General features: G+C 38.2%; 2 long non-coding RNA genes and 1 pseudogene across 2 annotated transcripts in view; 1 reads left to right on the forward strand and 2 right to left on the reverse strand.

Moving 5' to 3' along the window:
• LOC139810527 (uncharacterized) overlaps positions 1–9,935 on the reverse strand; it is a 359,450-nt gene extending 349,515 nt beyond the window's left edge. Inside the window, exon 1 of the long non-coding RNA XR_011731418.1 lies at positions 9,371–9,935. This is a non-coding gene — a long non-coding RNA (uncharacterized lncRNA). The remainder of the gene's footprint in view (positions 1–9,370) is intronic.
• Positions 9,936–10,972: 1,037 nt separating this feature from the next.
• LOC139825245 (sodium-dependent nutrient amino acid transporter 1-like) lies at positions 10,973–18,169 on the forward strand (annotated as a pseudogene).
• An 8-nt stretch (positions 18,170–18,177) lies between these two features.
• Positions 18,178–19,650, reverse strand: LOC139809906 (uncharacterized). Its single transcript, XR_011731209.1, has 2 exons — positions 19,223–19,650; positions 18,178–19,110 (listed from the first exon to the last, which is right to left on the reverse strand). It is a non-coding gene; the product is annotated as an uncharacterized lncRNA (long non-coding RNA).
• Positions 19,651–22,256: the final 2,606 nt, after the last annotated feature.

Here is a 22,256-nt window from a genome sequence, read left to right on the forward strand (position 1 = left end):
GTATGTAATTCCGAAGGAATGCCGTATCTAGAAACCACCTGACTCAAGAAAACTTCCGCAATTGTTTTAGCCCTAATATTTCCAAGCGGAAAAGCTTCCACCCATTTCGTGAAACAGTCCGTAACCACCAACAGATATTTATTTCCCGAAGAAGAAGTTGGAAGGGGACCAAGAACATCCATTTGAATTTTTTCGAAAGGCGCACTAACATTGTAAATTTGCATAGAAGACTTTCCTTTATCAGATGGCCCTCTCTTTGAAACGCAAACTTTACAAGTCCTACACCAATGTTCGACATCCTGCAGAAAGCCCAATAAAAATGTTTCCGGATCTTCTCTAAGGTCTTATTAACACCAAAATGGCCACCTGTGGAAGAATCATGAGCTTCTTCTAAAATTCGCGAAATCATTCCTCGAGGAACTATAGTTTGAAAAACAACGGAACATAAATTTGGAGACTCCCATTTCCTATACAAAATCCCGTCTTTAATCACCAGGGAATCCCATTGGAGCCAATAGTCCTTAGCAGTCGAATCTCTCTGAGCTATTTCTTGACAAAGAGTTCGCCTATTCTCCTCTTTTCCACGATAAATTCCTACAACTGAAGGGTCCTCCAATTACATTCTTTTCCAGTCCGCAGATTCAATTTCTTTGAAGATTATTCTTCTAACATCTCCCCTTACAATACTTTCTTCCCCCATCTTCACTTTATCACAATATCGCAGTTTCCTTCCGCACATGGACGCCTAGACAACGCGTCAGCATTTGCGTGCACCTTTCCTGCTCGGTGCTTGACTACAAAATTAAATTGTTGTAGGCGTTCCATCCAACATGCTAACTGCCCTTCTAGATTCTTAAAAGACATCAACCAGCGTAACGAAATATGATCCGTTCTAACCGAGAATTCACGTCCATATAAATAGTGATGGAAGGTCTTCAAAGCCTCCACCAAAGCTAACAGCTCCCGACGAGTTACGCAATAGTTCCTTTCAGACTTGCTCAAAACCCGACTATAATAAGCTAAGACCCTCTCTCTACCATCCTGAATCTGAGAAAATACCGCGCCCAAGCCGTGATTTGAACGTCAGTATCAAGAATAAATCCCCCTTTTTCTATTGGGAAAACTAAAATAGGAGGAGAAATTAAGTTTTGTTTAAGCTTCTCAAAAGCTTCCTGACAACGCCCATCCTACACAAATTTTCTAAGATTCTCAGTTAAAAAAAATAATGGCTTAGCAATAAGAAAAAATCCCTTTACAAATTTCCTATAATAAGAGCAGAGTCCCAAGAAGCTTCGCACTTGCTTCTTATTTTGAGGAATAGGCCACTCTTGAACGGTCTTAATTTTCTCCGAATCAGTGGAGATTCCTTTTTCTGAAACGACATAGCCTAAGTATTTCACTTCTCTCCCGAAAAAAATACATTTTTTTGGATTGAGTTTTAAATTTGCACCCCGTAAACGAAGAAATACTTCCCTTAAATTTACCAGCATTCCCTCGAAAGTTTTACTATAGATAATGACATCATCCAAATAAACCATACAGATCTTATTCAATATCTCACGAAGAACCTGCTCCATCAATCGCTCAAAAGTAGCAGGAGCATTACATAATCCAAATGGCATTACAGTAAACTGCCATAAGCCATTTCCTATAGAGAAGGCCGTTTTCTCCCTATCCTGAGGACGAAGCTTCACCTGCCAATAGCCGCTTTTTAAATCTAAGGTGATGAACCAGGATTTTCCGGATAAACGATCAAAAAGATCATCTATCCTGGGAATAGGATAAGAATCTTTTTCTGTAATGGCATTGAGCTTCCTGAAATCGACACAGAATCTAATCGTTCCATCTTTCTTTTTAACTAAAACAGCTGGAGAAACCCAGGCGCTGAGATTCTTCGATGACACCACGTTGTTTCATTTCGTTTAAAATCTTTTCCACCTCTTCTCGCATATGCAGTGGAATTCGCCTAGGAGCCTGTTTAATCGGAGAAGAATTTTTCACCCATTAGGGTGAATGCTATTAAGTATGCTCAACGACGGAGCAATTTCCTGCAACCACATCTTCCGAAAAGACATCTTGAAACTCGATCACCAATTCAGCAAACTGCTCCTTTTGAGAAGCGTTGAGAGTTTCGGAATTTTTCTCAAAAAATTCTTTAAGAAAAAAAGAAATCCCCCTATCAAAACTACAAATTCGGGAACAGAAAAACAGAAACTCTGACACCGTTTCCTCAAAAACCGAAGAGGAAACGCTTCCTACCCCTATTTTTGAAAGAAAGTCCGCTCCTAGAATACACTCGTCTTTTATGGCCGCTATGATTACCGGAAAATCCAAAGAAAATTTCCCTATTTCGATTCCAACCACCACTCTATGTTTTACAGGAACCGTTTCTCCCGTTGGATAGGTCAAGAAATACCTCTCTACAGGAGTGGGTGATTTCAAAGGACCTAACAAATCTTCCCTAAGTACTGACACATCGGAGCCCGTATCTATTCTAAAGACGCAAGTCCGGCCATTAACTCGGCCGCGAAAACAAAAATCACTTAACCCGCTACTTATCCTACTTAATTTTGCAGGGCCTTTGCACCCCTAAGCCGAACATGCCCCGCTGAGCTCGGCTATTCCGAGTTTCCTTTCTCTTCCGTAGTTAGAGAAGGGCACTCCGACCGAAAGTGCCCTTTGGCACCGCACTGCGAGCACTCCTTTTCCTCACGCCCGAATCTCGTCCTGAAACCTGAATTCTTCTTAAAATTTGCAGAACTCTTTTCATCTTTCTCATTCCCCGCTGATTTAATTTCGTTCCCAGCTCTGCCTTTTCCGAGATCTCTACTTTCAAATTTCCGCGAAAAACTATTCGCTTGGATGACTTTTATTGCCATGGCCCTCTCTATGGCGGCTCTCAAGGAAGTTAATCCCTCTAACTGAAGAGTTCGTTTTACGAAACCGTCAGAAAGCGCCGCAACGAACTGGGCGCACGCAATCTTATCCCGCACCTCGGCCGAGCATTTCGAATAGGCTAAACGCGCTAAACGTTCTAAATCCGCTCCCAAAACGGGCAGATCTTCTCCGGGTTTTTGTTTCCGATTAGTGAACTGGATGTAAAACGTTTGAGACATATGCGCTTCGCCAAAACGCAACTCTAACCTAGCCTCTAATTCAGAATAGCGAAGGCTCTCGAATTCGGTTACCCCATCCAATACGGCACGCGCTTTCCCTCTCGGAGGAAAGCCACGGTTCTCGAAGATTTCTGCCAGCCATTCGCTTGCGCAATTAAATTGAACTGTGCTAAATATTCGCGCAGAGGAACACTCTCGTCGAACGTGTCGGGCTTTAATTTATAACCGAGCGACGTCTCACTCGAACCTCCACACGCGGTGCGCCCCGCACACGAGCCCTCGCCCGTGCTCATCACACGCAGCGGCTCGACCAAATTTCCGCACGCGGCGCGCCCCGCACACGCGCCCTCACCCGCGCCTATCTCACGCGTCGCCTCATTCGAAATTTCGCCGCGAGAAACATTATTGGAGGGACTTAACTGATGTACGGCGAGTTGCTCCTGAAGACGTGCCACCGCAGCGTCGCGTTCCTTCAGGCGAGCCTCCAACTCGCTGCGGAAAAGCTGTTGCTCCTGCTGCTCCAGCCGCCGCTCCTGGCGCAGCTTTTGAAGCTCCAAGTAGACAGCTTCGAAAGCGCCCGCCTCTGCCTCCGTCGCCCCCGCATCCTGCGGATGGGTCGCGCCCGCCTCTGTTGTTGCCGACGCCGCGGCCTGCGAACGGGTCCTCGGCGGGATGTGCGTGGTCGTCATCCTGTTCGGGATACTGCGTTCGTCGCCTCGTATCCCGGACGAGCCCCCAAAATGTTACGCTCGTCGAGTAAGCTCGCCGCCGTAACACTATCGCGCACTCCACACTCGCGCACGTATTTCGCGGAACTCGCAAAAGGAAAGAGAACTTAAAAGAACTTAAGAAATGCGTTTATTCCAAGCTCGTAAAACAGAACGCGTGCGGATTCCAAAAATCCGCCAGACAGAAAATCAATAAATCCATCAACAAACTCCCGTTGTCAAGGAGCGCGCTTTACAGCTTTCCGCGACTTCTCTACTCAGTGTCCAGCACGGGCGTAACAATATCATATTTTTTTTCAGAATATAGCAGATTTGGAACCTAAACTCCAGAAACGAAAAGAAAAACTTGAAGCTTATGGATTGACACTTCAGCCAATGGTGGTAGCAGTGGGTTCCATTTTAAACTTGACATCTTTTTACGTTATTATTAACGATGTTAAGTATACATCAACAAGTTTAATGAATGCAATCGATTTATGCCTTAAAATCTTCTTTGCGCTGGATGCAACATATCCAGGAGATTCTGAAATTGTGTGGTATTTTTTACAACAATATATTTATAGCATTACTAATGAAAAATATCACCGTAATTTTATTTCTGTTGAGACCACTTGGCATGATGTAGAACAACTTATGCTTACTCGTAAGTAAATCTGTACAAGCTCGCGCACAAGCCTGAACTCTAGAATTAGATGAGGAAGGAACAAATAATAAAGATCCGTTTATTGAGAGAGAGATTGCGTTTCGTAATTTATATGTAATTTAAAAAAAAAAGAAGTTTAGAGTGGGCAGAACTATACAAAGAATACCAACATTTGTTGCATAGGAGAAGGGAAACTGCCCTAAAACTTTCCCAGTATTCTTGAACAAAATTATACATTGGCTAATATAAAATACAATATGAATACAATAAAGGTATCAAATGCATAAAAGAACAAATAAATGGTTATCATAGAACAGTCCTTTCTTTAAATATGTGTCATAATATACTTTTAAGTTTTACTGAAGTATTTCTTTATCAAATAAAAAGCTTCATTATAAAAGGAATTGTAATATTATGTTCTCATATAATTTCTCTTGACGTAGTTAAGCTCAGAATTAATTGTTCTTTTCTAAAGAAAGGATCGTTTGAAACATAAACCCAAATCAATTAATACAAGAATATCACTTCAGATAGAATTAGTATAATCTGGGAAATAATGCATCAATCTTTTATTTGAAATAATAAATAACTATCATCTGTCTATTAAATAATATTATTTGTAATTCCAATACTGATTGAGTATTACCAAACTCGTGTCTAAATCACGGCAAAGCAATACAATACATCAAACAAAAACATAAGCAATAATTTTCTCACTGAGTTTACTGAATTAAATCTTGTAACAAGAAGTCTTTGATTGACACACTAATTCACCATAGAATAAACGTAATGTTTGATAATTAGTAATTCGCAAAATAATCACTAGAATAATATAAAGTAATTGAGTAAGAGCTTTTATAGCAACGCACGCAAACGGTTATTTGATAATTGTATTACAACGCTTGAAACGACTTATATATTTTGCAAAGAACACATTCGAATTTAGTATGTAATACAAGTGAATGTAACGAATGTCCGCAAATTAACGTAATGAACGATAAACGATATTATAGAATTGATTATACCGAATTAATCGCACAAAAGAAAGAAGTAAAGTTTTGCATTGAAATAAAATGATTTGAAACCAAAGAATTAATTAATTAATGGACTTTTATACTGAGCTCAGTGTTATACAATTGACTCGAAATAAATTGTGCACAATCCTGTAATAAGAGAGGATGTTTTCCTCTCAACCCGCGAAACTTATTATATCTCCTCAGATTAGCAAAGATAACCCTCAGATGAAATTAAGGATACTTTGATCAGGACCCTTACCGTGACGTTAGATGAACTTCTAACGTCTCTACTCACGATTGTGAATTAATTGGTTACCTTGTAAGCAAAGCAGATGAATAATTATAGCTAGTCTTACAGAACACGCCACAGACAAATTTCCTCTCGATGTATAAGTAGCTGCTCGTATTCAGCCTGAACAGGCTTCCTCGAACGTTCCAGAAAATGGCTGCCTTCCTCGATCTTTCCACGTGTCGGTATGGCTCGCCGGGACGTATATCCTTGGCTTCCTTTCGGCGACGATCGTAGTTGTCCTCAAGAAGATTCGTATATGATTAACAATTATATTCTTTACTGCACACGGAGAGGCAGATCTCGGCTACCTTACAACTTAACTTTGAAAAGATGACGCAATTACGTATTCGACTCGAACTTGTGTATAACGCACGATGTATCACGCACGATGGCTGGGAGACGAATGCTCGCTCGGCCGGGCTGCGCGCCCCTCCCAATATGCTCAAGCATGCGCGGTAAACACGCGCCTCGCCGCCTGGGACGCAACGTTGTCGGCGCCGCTCGCGCGCTTTTTCACCAAACTACGTAGAATGCGCGGCTTGACCTATCGAATTACAACCGCCACTGATGGCCGCAAAAAAGAACAACACAATCTCTCTCTCTCTCTCTCTCTCTCTCTTTCTTTTTTTTTCAACTTCAAACAAAATCACTTCAATAATAATTATAGTATCGCTAACTCGTTTATGGAAATATAAGCACATAACATTCCAAAGATGATGAAATGTGAATATTTTCGAAAAACCTTTCCGAAAAGGTATTTTAAGCTACATACACGTTTTGAACACCGTAAAAGTATTACTAATGTAAAATATACTTGTAATTTCAAAGATTGCAATCGTTCTTATTCTAATTATAAAACTCTTCATCTAAAAAGCGTTGCAAACATTTTGAAACAGCAATATTTGAATCTGAGATTTTCACAAATGTAAATATCGATATGACTTTAAAACAAAATTTTTGTAATGAAAAAATCGAGTCTGATTATGATATTAATGATATAATAGTTAATAAAAATTGGAACACTGAAGAAATACGTCATGAACTTCGTACACTTGCATTACAACTAATATCTTCTCTACATTCTGACGCAACATTATCTCGATTACACATTATTCGTATTACGCGTATATTTCATTCTTTTCTTAATTCTACGTACATGGACAATATAAAAAGAAGAATATCTCTCATTAAATCACCAGAATCGGATTACATAGTTGAACAGTTTGAAATATTGCAAAATGTTTTCAACGATATTGACGGTGAATATAAAAGAAATAAAATTTTAGTAAATAATGGATATAATTTTAAACCTGAAAAAATATTTTATGGGACAATGGAAATTAGAAATAAAACTAGATTAAAAATTCAAAACGTGTATAGGCAATTAATGCCATTAAGAAATATTTTAAAATCATTTTTCGACATAAATGATATATTTCAAAAAACTTGCGAGTATATTGCAACATTAGGTGAAAATGACGATATTTCCAATATTATACAAACCGATTTTTGGAAATTAAAAATCTTAAATGTCTCAAAGGAAAAATCTTATATTTTTCCTTTGTTTCTATACGAAGATGCTTTCGAAACAATAAATCCACTTGGATCACATGCTGGTATATACAAGTTATGCGGAATGTATATTTCAATACCATGTTTGCCACCGGAATTGTATTCTAAGTTAGATAGTATTTTTCTTGCACAATTGTATCATGCAGATGATTCCAAAATATTTTCAAAAGAACAAATTTATTCTTATTTAATTCACGAATTAATGTTTCTAGAAAAAGAAGGCATTACATTGAATGTAGGATCTGCAGTTATTAAAGTATATTTTAAACTCACTTTAATTATCGGTGACAATTTGGGATTACATGGTATTTTGGGATTTGTAGAAAGTTTCTCTGCCAATATGTGCTGTCGATTTTGTAAAGTATCAAAGGACATGTCTCGTAAATTGTGTAGTGAAGACGTTAGTATATTACGCAATAAAGAAAATTACGCAGAAGATATAGCAACAAATAATTTTAGTTCCACAGGTATTAAACAACAGTGCACATTTAATGTCTTAGACAGTTTTCATGCTATTGAAAATTACAGTGTTGACATAATGCATGATCTATTAGAAGGCGTGTGTGTATACGAAATGAATAACATTTTACATTATTGTATTGTGAAAAAGCACTATTTCACTTTAGAAACTTTAACTGGCGTTTAAAATTTTTTGATTTTGGTTCCGCGAACCAACCTCCTACAATATCACAATCGCGTTTACTTAAAAAAAGTATTAAAATGTTAGCTTCTGAAATGTTAAGTTTTGTTACACACTGGCTTAATTTTTGGTGATCTCATTACTGATCTCGATGATAGATATTGGGAACTTTTCATATTGTTGCAAAAAATCCTTCTTATAACACTCCCACTCCAAGACAGTGTTACAGAATCAACAGCAGATCTATTAGAAAACTTAATTTATGAACATCATATGCTATATATTGACTTGTTCGGCGAAACTTTGAAACCGAAACATCATCTAATGTTGCATTATTCTCGGATTATAAAAATTGTTGGGCTACTCCGTTTTCTGTGGGCAATGAGGTTCGAAGCAAAACATCGCCCTTTGAAACAATATGCGCGTACAATTACTAGTAGAGTAAACCTGTTACAGCATTGCAGTGAAAGAACAATTAATATTGTGTGATTTATTTGCAAAAATGCAGTCTGGTTTTTTTTTCATTTATTACATATAAAAAAAGTACTTCAATAATTTTTGAAAATAAAAATTTATTAAATGACTATACAAATTATATCATATTGAAGAGTCTTTTTTTTGGAAATATATCATTTAAGAAAAGATCAATTGTCTTATTAAATATTAATAACGACAACTATCCGACATTTGCAAAAATTATTGACATTTTTTAAAGTAACAGTACTGTATCTAACACTATCTGTATCTGATTTTGTTGCTCATGTGCAATATTTATTTACAAACTACTTTGATGTTCATTACCAAGCTTATGCTATAAATATTTCAAATAAATACAATGTCGTAAATTTCAGTTCTTTGGTATACTATAAAATATTTACGTTAATTCAGAAAACAGATGGCAATTTTTACATAAGTTGTTAAAAAGTGAACTTTCGTTGTCGTTTATATCACTGCTGTTTGTATAATATGCATACAAAGTTATAACTTTTTATTTTCAAGCGATTGTATTTTAGTTATTAAGGCTTCAGTTATAAGGCTTTTGTATTTCCTCGGCATGGAATTCTTAAATTGTATTTTCTTGTTTCCATTAATTGGCACAGTATCACATGTAGTGTAGCTTTAACTTATGTTTATATATATATATATATATATATGTAGGTCCGGAAGTATGTTCCGGGACTTTTATTTTTTTACATCGGTATATTCCAGGACATTTGGCAGTTTCCAGGACTGTCCTGGAAAAAATTCATGTCCTACGGCACGTTTCGGGACAATTTTTTGAATCTGATTACATATATATGCGTTATATTCCAGGACTGTACATTTCAAAAAACGTAAACAGTCCCGGAACATACCTCTAGACCTACATATATATATATATATATATATATATACAGGGTGTCCGAAAAATCGCCTACTCCACTTCGAGAGGTGATTCGGGACCCAAAAACAAGCAAAAAAGTTCATACAAACATAGGTCCGGAAATGAGCTGTTTCCGAGTTATAGCCACTTTTATGTTCAAAAATCGTAATTTAGAATCCGCTTGGCATCCCTCTTTCTTAATTATTTCTTAAATTAAAAATTTTTATTTTTAAATATTTTTAATTTTTTTAATTTTAATTTTTTTATTTTTTTTAATTTTTCAATATTTGTAAATACGATTACATTATTTAAAAAAAAAATCAGTTGTTTTCACAGCTATTTGAAATCAGTTGTTTTCACGGCTACTTGAAATCAGTTGTTTTCACGCCTATTCAAAATCAGTAAGTAAATCACGGCTTTTCAATAAGTTTCAAATTATTATTTAACAACACCTTACTTTTAGGTTGTATCTAATGTTTCCGTATTCATCAATGGATCGTTTAAGTTTTAATGAATTAGCTGATATTTAAAAATACAAATTTTTAATTTAAGAAATAATTAAGAAAGAGGGATTTCAAGCGGATTCTAAATTACGATTTTTGAACATAAAAGTGGCTATAACTCGGAAACGGCTCATTTCCGGACCTATGTTTGTATGAACTTTTTTGCTTGTTTTTGGGTCCCGAATTACCTCCCGAAGTGAAGTAGGCAATTTTTCGGACACCCTGTATATATATATGTATATATATATATATATATATATATATATATATATATATATATATATATATATGAAAAAAGAGCCAAGCGGTGGACAGTAGCACGCCTCGTGCCGGAACGAAGTCAGCATGAGTCACATGTAGATTCGCGTGTTATAATATAAAGAAATAATTTCGTGCTGTAAAATTGTCGATCGTAATTAATTTAACATTCGTGAAAAGATGTGAGTAGAAAAAAAAATTTGTCACAAAAAAGGAAGAATCTTTCCAGCAATGTCTTTATCCTTATTGTAGACTGATCACAAAACGTGGCAGGTGAAATGTTAATTAGGAAGCTTTTAATATATAAAATTTTAGTAAATGTCTTTCCACATCTTTAATTTTGATTTTATACTATCATGTGCATCACTCTCTCTCTCTCTCTCTCTCTCTCTCTCTCTCTCTCTCTCTCTCTCTCTCTCTCTCTCTCTCTCTCCCCTCTCTCTTCTCCCTCTCCCTCTCCCTCTCCCTCTCCCTCTCCTTCTCTCTCTCTCTCTCTCTCTCTCTCTCTCTCTCTCTCTCTCTCCAAGCTGTAATATTTTAACTTGCAAATTTGAAATTTACAACGAGCGAAATAATATATCTCAAAGATGCAATCTAAAGTCCTTTGCAAATTGTTATCACATTGTACGAATAATCTCTGTATAAAATGACGGCGCGATCTTACTTGCGAATAAATAAACAAAGTGTTTGCGAAGATATTGCATTCGTCGTTTACGCTGCTTCGTTTTACCTTCATTTCTTCAAACAGTTGTTAATCATTATCGCTCAACTACCATTGTGTGTATCGTAGATGTTTGTCCAAAAAATGTCGAAATCAACTTGTAGGCTGCCACTTTAAGTGATGTCTGTCGTCTATGTAACACTAGAAATGACAAAAATGTGGTGGAATTAATTTTACATTACAATTAAAAGATAATGTTACATTAATGATGTTAAAAACTTGATATTTTTATTTTATTAGAAATTACTTAAATTATTAGATATGTAACACTAGAAATAACAAAAGTATAATAAAATTAATCTTACATTAGAATTAATTAAAAGATAATGTTATATCTTTTCATTTTTATTTAATTAGAATATATTAGGCAATACCATTTCCTTGTTGTTTTCCTGGTGGAAAAATGTCTCGAAATGTTTTATATTATTAATCAAATTTCTATACAAATTTTCAGACTTTCTCAGAATGGTCAGAATTTTTCAGATTTTTTTTATATGAATCTTTATAAAAATCTGTGCAATTTATTAAAAATTTTCATACAAATATTGAAATTTTCCAAAAATCCTCATCTAATTATTTCTGAAAGTGTGAACAGTTTTATATAATTTTTCAGAATTGTCCAAGTCTCAATTCTTACAAAATTTCTGAGAAAATGAGGACTTTTTTCACCAGGATTGTTATTATCGCAAGTACCTTGTTGTTATCGTAAATTGATCAATTTGTTGCAAAGAAAACTGTGCTATCGTTGTAAGCATTTTTAAACATTTTTACGATAAGATAAAACAAGGATAATGTCCGTTAGGCATGAGCAATTCGTTCAACGGCAATAAAAAGACAATATTCTCATAAATGATGCGTCGTATCCAGATAATCACTGATTTGGAATCTTTCCGATATTAATCCTCAATTAAATTGTCACTGACAAAAGCTGCAGAATACAATCGGTTAATCGATCTATGCTATTATTTTTCCATTGTTACGTAAGGTGGATGTAACGCGATGACGTTAAAGTTCAAGTTATGTATCTTCCGTTCAAAGTCGGGAAGTGCGCTTGTTGGAATAGTTTGTGATATGTTAAATTGAGGCATTCCTGGGGTATTGTGTCACGTTGTAAGCAGTCTTTCATTTTTGGAGGACAGATTAGAGAATGTGTATATAATTCATACACTTTTTACGACCATACGCGGCAGTCCATCTCCTCTATTCTGCTATAGAAAACAAAATCATCGGTAAACAAATAATTGATTTCGCAGAATAATGTCACCGACACTGGCGGAACTCCTGGTATATTCAAGCTGTCTGTCCCGTCATCACCTGGCGGAAATGAGCTCGAAAGCAAAGTAAGTTCACCGGGAAGCGGTACGCAAATCTAATTAGGATCCCTTTTGCGAGCTTCCTGTCGAAACTCTCCGTAACACTTACTTTGCAGATCCCGACGTCGGTCAAGGTAGAGGAAGAGAAGCAGGCGAGGGCGCAATGGGGAAACGGAGTGGAGTTCCTCATGTGCTGCGTGGCGTTCTCGGTCGGCCTCGGGAACGTCTGGCGATTCCCGTACACGGCGTACGAGAACGGCGGCTGCGCCTTCCTGATCCCCTACATAGTGGTACTCTTCGTGATCGACAAACTCTTCTATTACATGGAGATGATCCTCGGGCAGTTCACCAGCAGATCCTGCGTGCAGATCTGGTCGGTGTCGCCCGCGTTCCAAGGTATACACTTTGCAGGATACTATTTATAAGCCTCAGTCGATCCTATGGAAGAGATGCCGAAAATTGTCACTTAAAACGCAGAAATACTCAGACAGCGCTAGACAAATTCAGAATATATTAGTATGCATAAATTGCATAATGACATTATTTCATTTTAACTTTAAAGTTTGCAAATTCGCTACCGCGGCGATTCAATGGGGTTAGGATTAAATTAATGTAAATATACTGGAAGTAAGTCGCGCGGTCCTTCTTCTTCTTCTTTTGTTTAATGGCACCCGCCTCTTGTCAGAGACGATACGGCCAAAAAGCTTAAGGGGCGGAATATCGTAACAATGGGCGGAATTTCGTAACACTCGGAAATGTGTATATGTATGCGCGTATGTGTAACTGTGTGTATATGCCGCGGTGTCTTGAACTCGGGTTAATGCCGTAGGTTCGTTGGGCCCATGGAACTGCGCGGATCACTTCCCCTTGCGGCCAGTCGCGCGGTCCTGACGTTGGTCACGTGCCAGCGATAAAACAGCTCACTTCATGCGGAAATTGATCCTGATTGATCCTTCGAAGGGCGCGAACTCTTACCTCTTCGCAAGACATGTTCTCCTGATAACTTTTGACGATTCTTCGAGCGTGGAAAGATGCCTTTTCTCTTTCGCCTAACCTCCCGTTTAATTGCCTTGGTGATAATGGTGATGGATTGTCGTAATTACGGCTATTTCAAAGCATTAAATAAATGAAATTATAGACAATTATATTATATGCCTATACAACAGTATATATTGTTGCGGCACTGCGCCTTTGCGCTGAGACACCCGTTGCTTCGCTCGCGAGTAGCTTCAAGCCGAAGCGCGTTCCCTGACGACGGGATGTATTAATCGGCGATTCAATTGTCAATTGTCAGATTTTGTCTGAAGTTGCTGGACTGTTCGGACGTGTGTCCGCACTCTTCTGTATCGAGATAATAAACATTGAGATTGTTTGTTTCCTTAAAACCGCGGTGTTTCTTTTATTCCCGCGAGCTTCGGGAGTGCGAGTGCGTGAGTGCGAGCGAGTGCTAGTGCGACGCGGTGAGCGCAACATTTTGGGGGCTCGTCCGGGATCGGACGAACGTTGACGACTGTAATGAGCGGTGAAGGAACGAGCGAAACAGCCACGACGGCAGTCCTATCGAGGAAGAGGACTCGGGTCGCTACTCCTGCAGCGAGTGCTCCGCAGCTCACGTCGCAAGCGGAGACTCTTCAGACGGTTCTCCTGAAGATGCAGGCGATGCGAGAGGAGCAGGCGCAGAGGGAAGCGATTTACGCGGCGGAGCTGCGGCGTCGAGACGAGGAGCTACTCCAGCTTCGACGAGAAATCCAGATAAGTTCTTTCAATAATAGTCGCGGTCCGAGAACGGCGGTTTTAGACACGGATGTAGACAGGGAAGGTGAAGTCCGTGAATTGTCAGGCACATTTTCCGGAGAATTAGAGTGTAAATTAAAGCCCGATACTTTCGACGGTAGTGTACCGTTGCAAGAATTTTTTGCACAGTTCGAGTTGATTTTACTCGCGAATAGATGGGATGATTTTTCGAAGTCTGTCGCGTTGGCCTCGAATCTGAAGGGCAAAGCTCGCGCAGTTTTAGATGGGATAACGGAATTAGGAAGTTTGAGTTATGGAGAGCTAAAATCAAAGCTCGAATTCCGTTTTGGCGAAGAACATTTTGCACAGGCTTATTACACACAGTTCACGAATCGTAAACAAAAGTTTAGGAAAGATCTTATTTCGCTGGGCGCGGATATAGAACGTTTAGACTGGCGTACCCCGAGTGCTCCCATGAAGTGCGGGATAAGATCGCATGTGCGCAGTTTGTCGCGGCCTTAACGAATGGTTTTATTAAGCGCACGTTACAGCTGGAAAATATTTCAACGTTGAAAGCGGCCATACAAAAAGGAATGGTTGTTAAAATAATTCAAGAGGGAAGTTTTTCAGGAGAAAAAGATAAAGAGTGCTGGCAATGTGGGGCGAAGGGGCACTATCGCTTTGAGTGCTCGGCTAATTCTGCCGAGCAGAAGAGAAATTAGGGATATTAAAAAAAAAAACTGTTTAATGTTACGTTTTCTTTTAATAAGCGGTTACTGTTCCAGATTATTTTTTTTCTGTTATAAAATGAAAAAATATTTTTTTTGGAAAGGAGAACGTGAAAGAGGATTTGACAAGAAAAGAAATTAAAATTTATAGAAGACTGTCTCGCCCACGGTTTTCGAACCGTGGTTTCCCGTGGGACGAAGGGCAAATGCCGAGACAAGGATTTGGGGAGTCTAAATGACGTTGGGTCCACGGTAGTTTCCCCCCCCTCTATCCGAAGATTTCGAAAAGAAGTCAACTTCTGAGGAGAGTGAGCAGCGGCGAAGAGAGAAGAAAGCCACGGAGTCCTCGTCGTATAGCGTCGCGCAGCTTAATAACCTGGACAGCAGTCCAGGGTAGAGCAAGAAAATGCGAAAAGCTAAATCGACAAGAACCATAGGACCAAGGCCTCAACTTTTTGGTTGTCGGGACGACAACCTAAAAAAGAGGGAGGGCAGTGTTGCGGCACTGCGCCTTCGCGCTGAGACACCCGTTGCTTCGCTCGCGAGTAGCTTCAAGCCGAAGCGCGTTCCCTGACGACGGGATGTATTGATCGGCGAATCAATTGTCAACTGTCAGATTTTGTCTGGAGTTGCTGGACTGTTCGGACGTGTGTCCGCACTCTTCTGTATCGAGATAATAAACATTGAGATTGTTTGTTTCCTTAAAACCGCGGTGTTTCTTTTATTCCCGCGAACTTCGGGAGTGTGAGTGCGTGAGTGCGAGCGAGTGCTAGTGCGACGCGGTGAGCGCAACAATATGTATACATAATAATAAGACAATGAATAACGCATGAGTATACATAATATAAAATGAAGATTTATATAATACATGTACATGGAATAATGCAAAAGGTATGTTTAATATAGAATACGTATATTACGTAATGTATATTACGTAATGTATGAATAGTAATTTGTATGTAGAGATGTACACTTAATTTATGTAAGTGGTTTAAATTATCACAGATAATTGCAATCAATGGATTTATTATATATAATCAATTAATTCACGGACCATCAGGTATCGGCTACGGCGTAGCGGTATCAGTGTTCTCCGTCATCACTTATTATTGCTCTCTTATGGCCCTGACGCTCTACACTACATGGTGGCCAGCTGCCAGTCGGTGTTCCCGTGGTCCTATTGTTGGGAGGAATGGGGCAGCGCGTGTTTCAACAGCTCGTCGACCGGCGAACAAAGCACGAGGAACGGAAGCACAAGTTCCGCCGATTTCTATTTCAGGTACATTAATCTTCCTCTTGCTTTTTACGATGTCATTAGAAGGTCCCTGGGATATCCCTCCATCTAAATATAACGCTATTATCGCATCCGTTTACGCACGTGCTACGTCACACGATATCAGTCGTAAATCATTAGAAGCCTTTTGTAGCTATTTTGTATTTACTATCATTCACTATGTTTTCGTACTTGTTGTTCCGCGACGAGAATCAGGACAAAAATCCGCCCGTATCTCTTGGAGTTAGGCAATAATAATAATAATAATAATAATAATAATGCACTAAGTTTTTTTGCATGTGTGTCTACTGTCATTATCTCTCATCTATCTCTCGTTCCTTATTTTAGAATATTCTGTTATTAAGTTTCTAACATTATCTTAAGTCTACTTATCTAGCAGGAAACACTTGAAAAATTAGGATTTTAATTTCCCAAGTGAACTAAACTAACTAAACATTCTTGTCTGGTATATTCAGAAAATACGTCTTTCATGAAACGGGGATCGAGAATGGGCTCGGGCTACCCTCGTGGAAACTGGTCCTCACGTTGCTAGTCAGCTGGATATTCGTCTACGTGGTAATTTGCAAGGGTGTGAAGAGCACCGGTAAAGCGGCCTACTTCTTGGCTCTTTTTCCATACGTCATCATGATCAGTCTTCTGGTGAGGGCGGTAACGCTTGACGGAGCGGTGGACGGCATCGTCTTTCTCTTCAAGCCCACGTGGCACAAGATCCTGGAGCCTTCGGTTTGGTACGCCGCCGTCACGCAATCGTTCTTCTCCCTCGGCGTGTGCTTCGGCGCAGTTACCATGTATTCCTCCTACAATAGCTTCGAACACAACGTATCAAGGTGCGCATATATACTTTTCGGATCATTATAATGTTGGAATTATAGTCGAGCTAGGAGATCCTACGAAATTCAAGCACGTAAAAGTGTTTGTTAGAAAATCAACAAAAAACTCTTGCAGGGACTGCATGATCGTGACGAGTCTGGATCTCTGCACCAGCTTGATGTCGGGCGCGACCATCTTTGGAATCCTAGGCAATCTCGACCACGAGATCGGCAGCGACGATATCGACACAGCGTCGTACGCGCCGGGACAGGCCTGGCCTTCGTATCCTACCCGGAAGCCTTGGCGAAATTCACGGTGCTTACCGCAGCTCTTCGCCGTGCTCTTCTTCCTGATGCTCTTCGTGCTGGGTATAGGCACCATCGTTGCCTTCTGCAACGTGATCATCAGCATCATCAAGGATCAATTCCCACAGCTTCATCAATGGAAGGTTGCCGCTGGCGTTGTTATTCTCGGCTTCTCGATCGTCATTGTTTATTGCACGCCCGTAAGTTTTATAAAATAACTTTATACTATTGACTAAAAATTTTTTGTCAGTAGAAGAGTCTTCGTCAACTTGTCTATTATCAATGATAATGAAATCAAACGTAATAAAACTAATAAATGAGCAACATTATGGAATAATCTTTTTTCTTTGAAAAAAGAAAGAATTTTCAAGAGCAATACTTTTGCTATTAAGAAAGATAATAAGTTACTTTAAACTAGTATTATTATATACTATTTTTTGTGATAATAATAATGTTTATCTTATCGATAAGGTGGCCAGTACATTCTCAACTTGGTAGATTACTTCGGCGGGATCTTCATTATCGTGTTTTTAGCTTCTTTCGAAATGATCGCTATTTCCTGGGTGTACGGTAATAATCTGAAATATATATTTTATTCTTGTATAAAATTAGGAGAATAATTCGCCGATTTTTCAGACGTCGACAATTTTATGGATGACGTCGAGTTCATGGTAGGACGACGGCCGTTCTTTTACTGGAGATTCTGTTGGTGTTATTTAACGCCCTTGTTTCTGTTCACTATCTTAATTTATTTCCTGATCGATATGACACCGCTCACGTATAATGACGAATACTATCCAACATCCGCATACGGTATTAATGTTATTTGTAAACTTTTATAATCATAAAAATTATTATTACATTCCAAAATTATAGTATCATATAATCAGATTTTATGTTAATTATAGAGATAAAGGCAAATCGAAGTGAATTAAATAAAATATCATTTACAACTATTAAAGCCATAGTATAAAAATTAAAATTTTAATTATAATTCAGAGATAATTTCACAAGATAATATCACGAAATATTTTTTCAATTTTGCAGCTGCGGGTTGGACGCTTTTGGCTCTAGGAATTCTCCCGTTTCCTTTAGGCATAATCATTATTGGATTTCGGAATAGGGACAAGCCGTGGTCGAATGTAATACACATTTGCATTTTATTTAAATATAGTTTCAACATATAATCTATGTGTCGTCTGAAATTATGTAACTATTTCTTATCGCTTTTTTTTTAGATGTTCGAGCCGAGCGCCGATTGGGGTTTGAAAGATCTGAAGAAATACAACGAATGGAGGGATTTTAAGCATATCTTTAAGCAAAAGGATATCGCGAGCGTGCGCGAAGAAATCAAAACTTATAGCAGCGCTGTTTGGCAAAGATTGACAATGACAATTATTAAAATAGTATGAAAATCAATTAATATGTTTGTTCGTTATTCGGCGATATTGTTTATGTGACGATGATCACATAGCGATCGAGTAAAAGGGTTCTTAACATTGGCAGCTCTTTGTCACATGTCATATTACACATAGTGTAACATTAGACACAAGAATGAACGAGACAGAACTTGGTAAGAGCTAAGCTTTAAGGACAACTATAAATCCCTTAACTGTGGTATTACGTACTATATGCGAATTAATAATTTCTCCATATCATTAATTTGATTTTCTTTAAATATAATTATAGCCATATCTGGCTATTTTTCTCAAGTCACATATTATTTGGTTACGTTAGATAATAAAGGAACAAAATGGCTTTCTGAAATTTCGCATGGAGTTAAGGGATTAAAGAACAAATAATTTTTTTTATATTCAACTTATCTCGTTGTTTTGCCACGGATCCCGCCGCGGCAGAAATGACTAAAGGTTCAAACAACTTTAAAGTATCTTGAGCCGTACAACATTGTACGCTCTATATTGGTTTCATGTTTAAGAGAACGTAAAGTATTTGCTTCCAGATCGGTTGGATCCTCTTCTCCCGCTCTCTCATCCTTGAAGATCTTCCAATCTTTGCGTTGCTGTACCTCTTGTGGACCCCATCCGTTCACCGGTGCGAAAGCTCTCCTTATCATCTTAAATAACGCAACGAATCGTGAATTCTTTAAGTTTTCATAAAATTATTTGCCTAAAACTTGCTTGTAACGCGTCTTATAATGTAACTTGACTTTCTTTTCGCGTCATTACCTGTGCGAACGGCAATTTCCGATTCTTCAACATTGCGATCAACATCCATAGCGGTATCTGAAGAACACCGATGCAGAGTATCGTCACTCCGATGACGTGCGCGTATCCCGGCAATGATATTCCACCGTAGGTCAAAGGCGACAAGGTAGCCATGGTGTAAATGAAGATCGTTATTAGTATCAACGGCGTTACTATAAACCAGCATATCCTCCAGTAGACGCTCGGCTTTCGGTCCAGCATAAATTCAAAGTCCTCTAAAAAGTTCTCAATACCTGCCGGAAGATATAAATTTTTTCAATGAATTGCGACACATTATTTGCGTGCGTAATCAATGATCATTAGAATTTAATAATAGTAGGTAAAATATGGGCATTCTAGGCCAGTTTGTGGTGGGGGGTATGACGTCACCGGCGTGGTGGGGGATGACGTCATCGGCGTGAAGAGGGGATGACGTCATCTGCGTGGAGGGGATGGCGGCATGTTTGCATCATTAATTAAATAATTATATTAATTAAATTAAGTTATAAAAATTATATTAATTTATATGTTATAAATAATTAAATTAATTGAGTTAGGTTATGATTCATTATAACCTAATTTACTTAATTTAATTATTTATAACCTATAAATTAATATAATTTTTATAACCTAATTTAATTAATATAATTATTTAATAAAAAAATTTACGTGACTTAAACTATTGAGTTGAACGCAGGAAGAGATGACATCGAAGACCTTTTTTCTAGGTCTACGTTTAACAAAAAATCAACAACAAAAAAACCATAATTTAAACATAGAGGAGGCTAATGTTAGATAAAAACGGAAGAGATTGAAAAATAATTTTGCCACTATTTATGATAATATTCAATTTTTATTCGTTATTTACATTTTTGCTTCAATCTCAAATAGATAGCAATGTTTACGTGACTCAAACAATAGAGGCAGGTAGAGGCGGTCTTCAAGCTTGCAAGATCACTTGGGTCCACTGGGCCTTTTTTTTCCTGGGTCCGAGTACCTTTTTTCTCCAAAGGGAAATCCTGCATTGGATACTCCCACCCCGGGGCGAGGTGGGTGGTTATGCCAGACTCCCACCGACCCCTCCCACGATCCACCAGCCTTCTGAAACTGTAGAAAAACAAAATAGATTAATGATTTATTAAAAATAATAATAATAATAATAATTTTAAAAAGTAATACTTACGTTGATATTTCATCAGGCTTCACGTTTTCATGTAACATATTCTATTTTGTGCAAATAGGACATATATTGCATGGATATATTGTATACAGCGGTTGTCTGCAATTTCCACAGGTACGATGGCGTATTGCGTTGAATGCTTTGCTTATATGCCTTCGAACGACATATACTGGCTCGGCTTCAGTGTCCGCGTATGCATTCATACATAAAGCACAATCCTTGTGTCCTGATCCTGAACCGTCTGTATAATATAAATAAATGGCGCAATATTTTGTGCGCGCATTGAACGCCAAAATTTCAGGACGATACATGGCTCTAAAGACGACCTCTCTGCAGTCATCGTCACTATCCGCAGTTTCATAAGCGCTATCGTCTGACAGCGCGTTTTCTTCTTCTCCATCAGCCACAACGTCGTCAAAATGATCAGCCATTTTAATGTATTATATTATAAAAATAAACTTGATGACGATGACACAAAATATCAAAGACACGATAGTGTTTCGCACCAAGTACACACGCAGCACGAGACTGTTACGCACAAGACTGTTACGCACGAATGTACGAATGCAAGTATCCAAGATTTTTGAGATTTGCTTCACCTGATGTGTAGATATACTTTAATTGGTGGGGATATCTCTCAAAAAAATGGTGAAAAACAGGGATAAACAAATTCTTTGTTTTTTTTCCGTGGAGGTACATTCGGCCGAAAATTATTCATGAAAGAGCCACATAAATGTTATAGAATTGAGCACAGATGGTAGGCAGGTATAATTATGACCTGCAATTGCCGCATCCTTCGACGAACTCTACGTGTCGGGACATGGTTTATGTTATCATTTGGATGAAATTTTTTACCAATAAGCAAATAGCTTATTTACTTATTGAGACCCAAAGGGTTTAAGAAATGTCACGTCTCTGTGACGTAAAAGTAAAAAAGGATGAAATGATAGAGAAAAAGTGATTGAAGAAAACGATGAAGAAGAGCGTTAGAATCATAGTATGCTCAAGCAAGCAAGCGAGCAACTTGAAAATATGGAGCACAATGCGATGGAAGAATTAAGTGCGTGGGAACAAATCAATGCGTGGGAAGAGTTAAATACGTGGGAAGAATTAAATGAGCAGCGATGCAATCAGATTATCAAGGTAAATATACAAATATACAAATATACAAATATACAAATATACAAATATACAAATATACAAATTAATATTAAAAATAATGGAGTGTGATGTGATATAATTTTGTGACATAATTTTGTAACATCATACTTTTTTGCCAAGGGTTTCCACAATATGGAGGCGGTGGAAGGACTCGGTCTGAGGCTCACGCGGAAGGATCTTTACACGCTGGCTGACTCAAATTGGTTGAACGACGAAGTGATAAACTTTTATATGAACCTGCTGATCGCCAGAGGAACATCTTCCGACGTGTATCCAAAAGTGCTCGCGATGAACACGTTTTTTTATTCGAAACTTCTGTCGGGCGGTCACTCGTCGCTAAAGCGATGGACTAGGAAGGTGGATATATTTGCGCAGGATCTTGTGGTTGTGCCTGTACATTTGTACGTTCACTGGTGTATGGCAATAATAGATTTTTGCGATAAGACAATTGTTTATTACGACAGTATGGGCAGTGATAATCCAAAATGTCTGGCTGCGCTAAAACTATATTTACAAAATGAGAGTCTTGACAAGAAGAAACAACCTTATGATATGAGTGATTGGGAATTTTATTCCGCCAAGAACATTCCGCAACAGACAATGTGTATGAAGTTAGCATATCAATTGTCAGCATATCAAAAAAAAAGTAAAGTTCTCTTTGCATACAACCGAGTT

Source organism: Temnothorax longispinosus, chromosome 1 (assembly GCF_030848805.1).
Source record: "Temnothorax longispinosus isolate EJ_2023e chromosome 1, Tlon_JGU_v1, whole genome shotgun sequence".
NCBI lineage: Eukaryota > Metazoa > Arthropoda > Insecta > Hymenoptera > Formicidae > Temnothorax > Temnothorax longispinosus.